The sequence below is a fragment of the Protopterus annectens genome, chromosome 2.part0, assembly GCF_019279795.1.
Source record: "Protopterus annectens isolate FY-2018-M chromosome 2.part0, PAN1.0, whole genome shotgun sequence".
NCBI lineage: Eukaryota > Metazoa > Chordata > Ceratodontiformes > Protopteridae > Protopterus > Protopterus annectens.
The window spans coordinates 69,599,821-69,612,603 of NC_056728.1; the positions used below are offsets into that span (position 1 = coordinate 69,599,821).

The 12,783-nt window shown below is 43.2% G+C and overlaps 1 protein-coding gene and 1 pseudogene across 1 annotated transcript in view; both read left to right on the forward strand.

Annotated features, from left to right (window-relative positions):
- Nucleotides 1-12,783, forward strand: part of PCNT (pericentrin) — a gene marked incomplete in the record, with an annotated part of 2,997,294 nt that overhangs the window by 782,892 nt on the left and 2,201,619 nt on the right.
- Nucleotides 1-12,783, forward strand: part of LOC122793683 — an 88,389-nt pseudogene that overhangs the window by 68,266 nt on the left and 7,340 nt on the right.

Here is a 12,783-nt window from a genome sequence, read left to right on the forward strand (position 1 = left end):
GCCTAACGAGTGGTCCCTGAACTGTTAAGTTGTGGAACAGATCTTTCGCAGGTGGGGTCAGCCTTGCTGCGACCTTTTTGCCAACCCCCTCAATGCCAAATGTAGCAGCTACTTCACGTTGATCCCCCCTCAGGGGGAGTCACCCAGGGACGCTCTAGTCCACGATTGGCCCTCCGGTCTACTATATACTTTCCATCCAGTTCCCTTGCTGTCAAAGGTTATTCAGAAAGAGCAAGCCTTGGTAAGCAGAACGATTCTGATTGCTCCATACTGGCCTCGTCAAATTTGTTTCCTCTTTCTCCATCCCTATCTCATGGACGCTCCTTGGATTCTGGACCCACAGCCAGACTTACTGACGCACATGTCAGGGCAGCTCCATCCCTCTCTTCGGACCCGCCAGTTGACAGCCTGGCTACTCCACGTCCGTCATTAGTTAGGCTTCATCATTTTTCACCGGAGGTGGTTCATATTTTATCTTCCTCTCATAAGCCCTCCACCAGGAAGATTTACTATAGCAAATGGAAGAGGTTTTCAGTCTGGGCTCATACCCAAAAGATTGATCCGTACATGGCTCCAATTTTGTCTGTATTGGAGTTCTTGTCTATGCTCTTTAACCAGGGTTCAGCGGCCGCAACCATTAAAGTCCAATTGGCGGTGATTTCTACCTTTTATGCCACTAACGAGCCTAGTCTGATGGCTCATAGACTCTGTAAGGCTTTTCTGAAGGGCACTCTGTTACTTCGTCCTCCTGTATCGGAACCTGTCATGCCTTGAGATTTAAACTTTGTTCTACAGGCTCTTACTTCATCCCCCTTTGAGCCTGCAGCCATTTGTGATTTAAAATTCTTAACTTGGAAGAATATCCTTTTAGTAGCCATCACGTCAGCCAGATGAGTTTCAGAGCTCCAAGCCTTATCAATCAAAACCCCTTATTTGATTTTTCATAAGGACAAGATTTCTCTCTGACCCAACCCTTCCTTTCTTCCCAAAGTGGCATCAATCAGTAACCTTAATCAATCTATTGAGTTGCCAGTGTTTTTTTCCCAGTTCTCAAACAAGGCAGAATTTAAATTTCATCAATTGGATGTACACAGACAATTACGTTTTTATCTGCACAGAACCAAAGACCTCAGAAAATCTGATCATTTATTTGTTTCTTTTTCGGAAAACAGAATTGGATCTCCTGTCTCCAAAGTCACGCTGTCCAGGTGGATCTCCAGTTGCATTTCTTTTATTTATTCCTCGGGGGGTAAAGATTTACCATTTCCGGTAAAGGCTCACTCTACTCTGTCTGTGTCTACATCTACAGCATATCAGGCCAGATTGCCTATGGATGATATTTGTGCTGCGGCTACTTGGGCATCTCCTCACACCTTTGTTACTCATTACAAGTTTGATGTGGTATCTAAGGGCAGGTCTTCCTTTGGTTCCACAGTACTCAGGAGTATTTTCCACTGAGCCTTCCAGGATTTAGGTGCTAGGGACGCTGTCCCACTGGTAAGAATGTAGGCGAGATTGGACTGCATAACATCAAGAAGTTATGTACTCACCATAACGTTCGATGTATGTAGTCCATCTCGCCTCACATTCTTACTTACTCCCCCTCCTTCCCCCTTCTTGGAGGATTTGGAGGTTAGGTCTGGTTTCAGAGCTCCCTTCATTCTTGGTTTGTTCTTCCTTTCCTTGAGTGTTGTTATGCGTGGAGAATGAGCACTGGTGTTCGCAGCAAACTAGATCTGAGGATATAGAGCAGTGCAGCATGGGATACCATCTTAGCCCAGCCAATAGAAAGACTTTGAGCTAGAAAAGTTTTGGCCGAGTCAGAGCTGACATTCTGCTCCGAACCCATGGGTAAGAATGTGAGGCGAGATGGACTACATGCATCGAACGTTATGGTGAGTACATAACTTCTAGTTATTTACTATTCATTTAGTAGTAGCAGCAAACAAGATCTGGGAGAGTTAACACCACTGCATTATGGGATACCTACTTGCTACGAGCTAAGTTTGAGTCTTTCAGCTGTGTATTTGGCCGAGTTGGAGCCAGGAATCGGCTCCGAACCCATCATTGTAAGAATGAAAGGTGAAATGGACAACAAACATGGAGCGTTATGGTGAGTGCATAACTTATTTTTTTTCTGAAAAACAACTACTTTTAAATTAGAAAAAAGTGTTTTTGTGACTCTCTTTACTTTTATGTATGTGAGTATTCTGTGTCACCTAGTGGTAAAAAGTTTTTAAAAGGTAAAACTATTCTAGATAGAAAATAATTAAACATTTTCTCCAGTCGCAAAAACTAAAATAATGCTTTTTACTTTTTTTTTCTATGTGAATAAAATAACTTTTTTGTTACTTTTCTGTTTTATTGAGTATTGCTGCTAAGCTTTCATGGGAAATCACTATTTTTGGCTTGACCTTGGAACAAAGTACTGGTCAGACCTCCTCCTAGCTGCCAGTTGAAAAAGATTAAGCAGCCTTTGTTTCCATATCAAGCTGCTAATTTTCCTCGGCCACAGATGAGTGAGACTGCTGAGACCAAAGCTGCTTCTTCAAAACACTTGATCCCACTGATTTAGTCCATACAGCCTCCATGCAGTGGGGTCAGCCACATTCTCTGAGGGTCGTTGAGTCCTGTCCAGTGTGCAAGAGAGCACTCATCAGTCATAGGAGAAGGGGCAAAGGATGTGCACCTACTTAGCCAGATGATGTGCCCATTCCTGGGGAAGCTGTTGCTGGCATTGTAGGTTTATAGGTTGGTACTAGGCTGTTGGCCCTAGGGCCTGTACAAGCCTAGCCATAGCAATTCCCTGACTATTTCTTCCCACAATATTTACTTCCCTGGACCCCTGTCTAGCAGGGCGACTAACGTGATCCCCAGGGTGAATTTCCTGTCTCCCATCCAATCGTCAAAGTTCCATTTGAAGAGGGCTGAAGAGGCACGCTGCTTGACATGTATGGGCAGTCTATTCCAGAGTCTGGGTCAGGAACCTATCCCTCCAGCATGTTTTGTTCATTGTGATGGCAAGGTTTAGATCCCTGAAGTGTGTGGCTTTGAGGGATTGGCATGTCCAACAGCTCTGGGTTTGACATGGACTTGTATGTTAAGCAGAGATAACCTCGGAATAGACGATATGCAAGAGAGTATAGCTGGAGTTTTTTTTAGACTGTCAGCATAGGGCATCTGCTTTGGGCCTATGATTCTTTTAGTGAGGTATTTTTGCGGCCTTTCCAGTTGTTGGAGATGTCTTGAGAGGTACATACCAAATGGGGCTTTGTATTCTATAATGGGTCTAATGAGGGATGAGTACAGTGGGACAATGACGTCCTTTATTCTGGATGAAAAGCCCTTGGTGATGAGGTGTGCCACATAGAAGGATTTCCTGACTGTTGTGGCAATGTGATTATTGAAGGTGAGACCACTGCCCATCTCTGTCCCTAAGTCTCTTATCACACTTTCAGTGTTTATTGTACTGCCACCTATGTGGTAATTCACGGGTAAATGTTTTTTTTCAAAGGGGATAACTATACATTTCATGGCATTGAGCTTGATCCCATGGCTGTGGCACCAAGCACCTGTTTCTGTAAGGTCCTTTTGTAGAATATCCACATCATTTGGGGATTCAATAATGGCTCCAGTTTGCAGTCATCTGCAAACTTTGTTAGCCAGAGTCCCTTGGTGTTGGCCCTTCCTTCAGAGAAGTAGATGCCAAACAAGAGTGGTCCCAGGACTGAACCCTGAGGTACTACACTTGTCATTTGTCTGGAGCTGGATTTGGAGTCTGCTACTTTTACAATGTTGGCTCTGTCAGTAAGCCAGTTGGCAACCCATCAAGTGATGTAGGGATTAATGCCCAGCTTAGTAAGCTTATCTATGATTCCAGAGTGGGGGATGGTGTCAAAGGCCTTGGCGAGGTCTAGATAGGCTGTGTGGGACCGCCTTACCCTCGTCCACAGCTCTGGAGACTGATTTGAAGAAGTCAGTCAGGTTCAGGAGACAAGATCGGCCCATCGCGAACACAACATTAAATCTGTGTTCCCACAATTTCCTGTCAAAAAGATGGAAAACTTAACATTTATCTTTTCCTGTCAGTTACTCTGGATATGAATAATTTATTTGACATTGTTCAGGTCTTTTGCAGGCTCTTGACACCTCTTGTATGTTAGTTGCTGCTAAATAAAGATGTTTAAGAAATAGAATATGTAGGGGTTCCTATTAGATAACCGAATTCTTTCTTATGCATGGTCGAACTTGAAAAGACGAAAAGGCAAAATGATGAAGTGGCATATAAGTAAATTCTTTCCCTGAGAAAGAAATCGCTTGGCCACGTCCATTACCTTGCTGTTTTCGTCACTGTAGTGCGATCTCGGAGTTGGTATATTTAAGTAGGGGAGTGTTTTAAGTGGTTTTGTGGTTTGTTTTTTTTTTTTTTTTTTTTTTTGAACAGCGATTTTTTTCTCTTGGGAAAAAAATCGCTGTTCTAAGCGTTGTAAGCTTTCACTTACATGGGGTCGATAAATCATCGTTCACTTTTCTAAGCGTTTGATTTAATATAGACCCAATATGTAGGGCATTGTGAAGGGACAGTTGCAGTTTTTTTTCTTCAGGTTTCTGGTTCAGATTGAGAATAGTATTTTTTGTCTGTGCTATTTCCTGGATTATCTAATGTTTTCAGAGAAAGAATACTGAGGTTCCATAGTCCCTAAGAAAATAGGATGTTGCAACTGGAATTTCTGCAGCCTTCACCTATCCCTCCAGTTATGTCAGCCTTCTAGGAAGTTTTTGTCACAGCCTGAGGTCTCCCTGGCAGTCAGTTTGCTGTCCTTGAGAACGATTGTATAAAGTTCTTCAGTCTTGCTAGTTTTTATATTCCAATCTTAGAAATGACCCAGTTGCTTCAGCATTAGTAAATCTACCTACTGCAAAACATTTTGTTAATTCTAATAATGGTCTTTGTTATAAGGATCCCAACTAACAAATTAAAACAATCAGTAAAAACTAAAAGAAAAATCTAGTCAAGCTAGATTTTCCACTGTGATTCCGTAAAATCTCTTGCATAAGAGGTAACATGGGATATATGCAAATGACCCTTAAGGACATCAGGTGTTTCAGCTGTATGGCAGTTCTGAATGCCCACGACTTCTTTCTTTTTAAGTCTTTTATGGACAAATTCAGGCCAGTAAAGCCAAACCACACTAGCTGTTGACATGCATGTTTCAGCCTTCTTATGGCCTCATCAGCACAGCGTAATTGGACTGTTAGACCAACATTTGGAAACACAGGGTTGTCTTACCCAGCTGATGTCCAAAACCATTAGGGTGTCTGCAAAATATCCCAAATAGTTTTTACTGATTGTTTTACTTTATCAGGGCATATCAATAAAGGGTCAATATTAGATCACTGAATGCTTAAAAAAGCAAACGGTGATTGATTGAACTTATGTAAGCGAAAGCTTAAAATATCGAAGCAACAGAAACCCGATATTTTTCCTAGGGAAAGAATTTGGTTGTCTGTTTCTGTTGCTTTGGTATTTTCAGTGCTGTGGTGGAAAGTTAGGGTTCAGGTAAGTGTGCGATTGTGTGGATGTGAGTGTTAGGGCGGGTTAGGTGAGTTAAGGTTAGGGCGTGGGTTAGGTATGTGTGCGTTTGTGTGGACGTGAGGGTTAGGGCGGATTAGGTGAGTTAGGGTTAGGGAGCTGGTGAGGTGAGTGTGCGATAGTGACGGACCTTAGGGTTAGGGTTTGGGTTAAGGTAAGTGGATAGTTAATGGTGTGTGTATAGTTTAGTGTAGGGTTAGGTGTCAGATTTTAGGTGTATGCGTGTGGATTGCTGTTTGTTTGGTATGCTTGTGTTGTGTGCATGTATTTTGGAAAAATTGCTGTTCTGACAGTTCGAGATTGTAAGCTTTCGCTTACATAGGGTCGATTAATCACCGTTCGCTTTTTTAAGCGTTCGGTGATCTAATATAGACCCTCAATGAATACACATAAAAGACCATAAAAAAGTCAGTGAACTCAGATGATGAAAAAAGCGATGAGATTTGGTCCTTACCAATATGGGGCAACTTTGCTTCCTAACAATTTCTTCTGTCAAATCAGACCACATATCATAACTCTTAAGCTGTTATAAGAAATCTGGACAAAGCCTTTAATAATGAGGGGACATTTGCACAAAAATAGGGATATATTTTAAATATCACTCATAAATTTAGAAAGTTGCAGCAGTAACAAAATTGTGCAGTAGCTTGCATTTTCTGAAGGATATGAATTCAGAAATTCAAATGTCTATCATTAATTAGTGGCTTCATTGTTTAGTGATTTGCTGGAAAACCACAAATTGTATGACAAACAGAAAGCTCTGAACAGTCTGCAAATATCTGGACAGTTCAGAGTTATGCAACAAATATTTCACATTCCCAATAAAACTGAAGCCTGAAGCAATTTTGCATACATCACTATTTAGAAAATATGCAAAGGCTTGTACACTAAAACTCAATGTTGACCTGTGTATGTGTACACACACGCACACACACACCCATTCATTCATTTATGTGCATTTGTGTGGATGTGCGTAATATGGTTAGCTGAATTCTGCTTATATTCACTCAACACTTGAACAGTTTGTTAAGACTAAAATAACAGTCCTGCCCCAACTCCACCTATCAGCTTAAACTTGGCCTAGCAAAATTATGTAAAGTGAAACAAACTAAGTTAAACAGTCCTTTCCAAAACCTTAGTGTACAGAGTTATTGGCAATCAAGTATGCATATTTTCATTGATGTCCTTCAAGGATGCATCTGCAGTCCTTACATATGGGTTGTCCTGCCTCAGGCAGCCCTTCGGTCGGCCGGATTCCAAAGTCTGGGTCCGGCATCGGCTGATGTCGCCCTTTCCCCGACGTCAGCGCCTGGGGTATAAAAGCGTCAGCCAACGCCATCTTCCTCAGTCTTTCTTGCCGCGTGGTGCCCGAAGCAGAAGCAGTTCGCAAGTGCTGGTCGGCCAGCTCCTGTAACTTCAGCTACCGAAGACTTCAAAAGCTAAGTACCCCGTTGGGGGCTCTTTCTTGCCTCAGCCGATGTCAGATCAAACGCTTAAAGTTAATAATTGCTTAACTTGTGGGAAACAAATACCTCATAAGGATTTCCATTCCTACTGCCTCCCCTGCCTAGGCCCAGACCACGACGTCTCGGCCTGTACTGCCTGTGCCTCCTTCAATCGACGCACTCTTAGGTGTCGGGCAGAGTTTGCAGAGGAATTTTTTGGGCCCAGTTACTGTTATAATATGCCGTCGGAGACTCCGACTTCTCATTTAACCAAAAAACGGAAGGACAAAGACCGACACACGCGGACCGTGGTTTCGGCTGAAACCACCCCCTAGGCCTACTGCGAGTGTCTCTGCTGAAACCGAATCCTTAGTACTTCCGACCGTCAAAACCGCACAACCGACAACCTCGGCCCCGGAGGCCTCTCCTGAGCCGGTAATAGAATTTCCCTCAGAAACCGGTGTTCTGGAAATTTCCGACACCATTTCCCTAGACAAAACTACGCCAGCACGTGGAGCAGCCAGGCCTCCTGCATCCATGTCCATTAAGGCATTCACAAGGGCTAAGGCTGCTAAACAGCCAAAATCTCTGCCTCCCAAGGTTATTCCTCAGGGATCCGCTACAGGTTCACAGATTTTAAGTTTAGCTGAGGACCTTATTTCCTTAATTAGGGGCTCTCAGCCACACCCGGACAGGGGCTCTCAACCTCCTCTAGACAAAAGGCCCAGGGTTGAGCCCACTGATCCCCAGTCCTCTGATGAGGCCTCCGATGGCTCTGCTCTATCAGACTACCAGGAGGAGGCCTTTACGGCCTACGAGGATTCTGATGCAGAGGAATCTATTCCCTCGGCCTCCCCTCCTGAAGAGCTGTCCTTTGGGGAGACCCTTCACTCCATGAGAGAGCATTTCAAATGGCAGGGCCAGGAATTCTGTGATTCCAGGAAGAGATTAAGGACTTTTTTGCATTTACCTCAGCATAGACCTTTGGCTATTCCTCCTGTTTTGAATGTCATTGATGATGTGTACTCTAAGTCTAGCATTACGCCTGACTCCCTTCCTCCGGCTCCTGTCGAACCCGATAGGTACTACAGGGTCTCGGACTCGCATCATTTCCTGTACAAGGCCCACTCTGCTGATCCAGAAACTATTTCCCAGGGCCCTAAAGGGGTTGCAACTGCCAGTACTAAAAATCCACTCCCCTCTGAAAGGGAGTCCAGGGCTTTAGAGAGATGGGGTAAAAAAGTGTATACTTCTTCCACTCTTTCTATGAGGGCATTAAATTGTCAATTCCATATGATACAGTACCAAGAGTATTTGTTAGATGAATTGCATAAAAAACTATCTTCACCTGAACCCCTAGATCGCAAGTCACTTCAGGATCTGGTACATAACTCCCAACAGGTTAGCAATCATTTCTTGCAGTGTGGTTATGATGCATTGGAAGCTTCATGTAGGTCAGCAATGACAGGTGCAGTCATACGTAGGCATGCTTGGCTGAAGGAACAAACTCTGCCAGATCATGTTAAAGCAAAGCTTCTCGATGCGCCACTGGAAAAGCAGAAGTTATTTGGCTCCACTGCTCAGGAGGTCTTAAAGAAATTTGAGGAAAAGGCTAAATCTGTACAAACAGTCAAAGATTTTCTCCAGGTCCAACCACCAAGATTCAGCAGAAATTGGCCTTCTAAGAATTGGTCCTTTCCAGACACAGAGAGATTTTGAAGAGGCAAGAACAGGCGTGCCAGAGGTAGAGGGCAAGCTAGAGGCTCCTACAGAGGATGTCAATGGCAGCCTCCTAACCAGGGAGGTAGTGCAGGACCTACAACTACTGCACAAGGACAGACTTAATGACTTTACCTTGACCCCGCCAACCAGGGCTCAATTGGAAGCACCTTTGGGCGGAAAGCTATCTTTATTCTCAAAAAATTGGCACAGTATTACAAGGGACAAATGGATACTGCAAATAATAGACAAAGGATACAGGTTCCATTTTCATACATTACCAAAAAGAAAAGGCATGCCAATCCTGCCACCAAATCAAAGGGCAGAGGCTTTGAAACAAATTTCCAACCTATTACAAATGAAAGCTATAGAAAAGGTTCCTCCCACAGAACAAGGCCAAGGATTTTATTCCAGACTATTCCTTGTCCCAAGAAAAGAAAAACAATGGAGGCCTATTCTCGACTTGTCCGCACTGAATACTTGTCTCATTGTGCCAAAATTTAAAATGCTGACCCTACAGCAACTCCTTCCCATGCTGGGCAAGGGATCTTGGCTGGTAACTCTGGACCTCGAGGAGGCATACCTGCATGTCCCTGTCAGACAAAGTTGCAGAAGACACCTCAGATTTCTTGCAGGTTCAGAGCATTATCAATTCTCAGCATTGCCCTTTGGCTTATCTACTGTGCCCAGAGTATTCACGAAATGCCTGGCATCAGTAATTGCACACTGCAGACTTCAGGGGATTCAAATATACCCATATCTGGACGACTGCCTTATACAAGCGGACAGCCAGCAAACTTTGGTTGAACACTTGAATTATGCCATCCGCCTACTTCAGGCCTTGGGATACACAGTCAACATTCACAAATCAAGACTTGTTCCATCCCAAAGAATAACTTTTCTGGGTGCGAAACTAGATACAACCACCCAAATGGCTTTTCTCACAGAAGAAAAACAAAGACAACTACCGGATTATTTCGAAAATCTGACGAAACAAACTCAGCTGACTGCAAGGAAAATCCTGCAGGCCCTGGGTTACATGGCATCTTGCATTCTTCTGATTCCACAAGCAAGGCTACATATGAGGAAACTACAATGGTACCTAAGGAGTTTATGGTCTCAGCACAGTCACAGCCTAGAAGCTTTGATACCACTCATTCCATGCCTACGAAAGGAATTCCTGTGGTGGGCTCAAGCAAGCCAGTCAAACTGGGGTCTGCCCTTCAGCAAACCAATAACCAGCCAAACCATTACAACGGACGCTTCAGACCATGGATGGGGAGCACACATGGAGGGCAGATGCATTCAAGGACTATGGTCACAGAAAGAATTGCGAATGCACATAAATCAAAAGGAAATCATGAGGACTCCTCATTATATCGCTATCCTACCTAAATGGAAGCTATGTTTTTAGTTAGTTCTACATGTACAGCGTCGCTACTCTAGATAGCATACTAGCATCTCGCAAGTGGTGTATTTACACTATATTGCTATCCTACCTAAATGAAAGCTATGTTTTAGCTAATTCTACATGAAAGCTATGGTTTTGTTAATTCTGTCGCTATGGAAGCTATGTTTTAGTAATTCTACATAACAGCGTCGCTAGTCCAGCTAGCATACTAGTATCTCGCAAGTGGTATAGTTACATTATATCGCTATTCCTACCTAAATAAAAGCTCTGTTTAGCTAATTCTACATGTAAGCTATGTTTAGTTAATTCTGTCGCTCTACATTTAGTCTACCTTGTGTATGTTTGTTACAGCGTCACTAGTCCAGCTAGCACATTAGCACTCTCATAGTGTTTTATTTAATTCTGTAGCTGTCCTACTAGTAGTATCACACGTGCAGTTGGGAGGCACATAGTTCATAACTTATCTGCCTATACCTCCAACCTACCTGACTCCTCCTGCGTTTTGTTTTGTTTATCACTCTATTGTTATAGTTACTGCCTACTGAACAATGTTTGTTTTTAAGGTGCGTGCTTAGATGTTCTGGTTGTTTCTTTTTGGTAACAATATATCTATATGAGCTGCCTCCTACACAAAGTTATACTGTGACGTGCGTGTTAAATGCTCAGATTGTGTCCTGCATATATGTGTAGTACTTGTCTGTTTTAGTCACTTTAAACAGTAGTAAGTGATTAGTGTATGTTTTATTCTGTCACTAACAGACTTCTTCCTTCCTTCCTGTCCTCCAGCTCTCTTGCCCTGAATCTCCTGTGTTTTTGCCTGGGTGGATACTGGACCCAACCAAAGCTGTACTCCCTATTGCCTTAGCAATACATACCCTGGGCTGCTACAACTGCCTTTGAGGATAAGAGGCTCTCCAACAGAACTCAAGAAAGTATGTGTTACTACTAAGCCTGAAGGCCTTTGTAATCCTACTAGCCAAAGTCACTTTCTCCCTGTCTGGAGTGCCAGCAGCCTGACCCCCCCCACCACCACCACTACTCCTTGCCCTCTATTCCTCACTTTTCTTCCCAGCACTGTTGGTCCCTTCTCCCCTTATCTGCTTAGCCCTACTTGTTCCCTGATACATAGATAGCCTCCATCCATTAGGGGATATCCCTACCCCTTGATATTAGACTTTTCTGTTCTTGACTCTCTCTCTTTCTGACTCTCACTTCTCAACCACATCTAGGCCCTCTCCACTTACCCTTCTATTACTTACCCTTCTTGAACACTGCTCTACTGATAGTTTTTCGCTCCTCTACTGATCTACTGGGCTCACCCCGCCCCCATTCGCCCTTCCTCTCACTCTCCTCCCCTACCCTGCCCCAAATCTCACCCGCCCCCAACACCTCTACCTTTATTCCTCCATAAACCACACCCTCTGCTACTCTACTCCAATCACTGACACACAGCTAGACACACCCTCCTTTTTTCCCGCCAAAATCAGCCCTCCAATACACCTCATACAAACACTACTCATCATCTTTCCTGACTATACCACTCCTTTCTCCCACAACCACACCACACCCCCCCATACAGACTATACTCCTCCACATACTTCCTACAACATAGGGAATCTACCTACTCCTCAATACTTACATATCCTCTATACACCAACTAGCTCTAATCAAAACTATTATCTTATCTCCTTCCTATCATGTTGCCAAAACTCTGTCTCATCTCCCTTTCTCTCTTCTTCCTTTTCTCTTCATTTTACTGCAACCACCTCTCCCAACCCACTTTATTCCTATATTCCCAACACTTTCATATAACCAATTATCAGGACACACCTCTCTCACAATCATACTCGATTATTTCCCCCTATCTGTACCCTTCTAACATTCTCTTTCTTTTCCAATACAAACTTCTCTCCTACAATACACTCCCCATCTCTATAACTACTTGCAAATCCCTCCAATACACAACAGAAGACAAACTCCTTACTTTACTATCTGCTCATACAAACAGCTTCATACAACAGTGTATTAATACTCTCATTTCTGGCGATATCCACCCAAACCCTGGTCCATCCCCTATAACAACCACAAATAAATCCTATTATTTACTTCATTAAATTCCCAAAGTATAGTAAATAAAGTCCCAAACCTCCATGGCTCATACACAATAAACCTGATATCCTGTCTATTTCTGAAACCTGGTTAAAACCTCATATAAATGACTCTGAGATTATTCCCCAAACTACTCCATCATCAGGAAAGACAGACCTCTCAAAAGGGAGGTGGGGTAGCCCTCATATATTCATCCTCCCTAGCAGTCACTCCCAAAAATAAACCTACTCCACACTTCAACAATGCTGAACTTCTCCTTGCTCTACTACAAATCAAACACATCTGTTTAGCATCCCTTTATATACCCCCAGGTGATAATATCTCCACTCTTGAACTTATCCTCTCCTGGATCTCTAGTAACATTAGTAATGAAACCATAATCCTAGGAGATGTAAACATCAATTGGACCTGTATACAATCTCCAACAAACTCCATAAATATTAACCTTTACAACTTCTCTCAACTAATCAATTCAGTAACTTCCTTCAAAAAACCTCTCCAGTGGA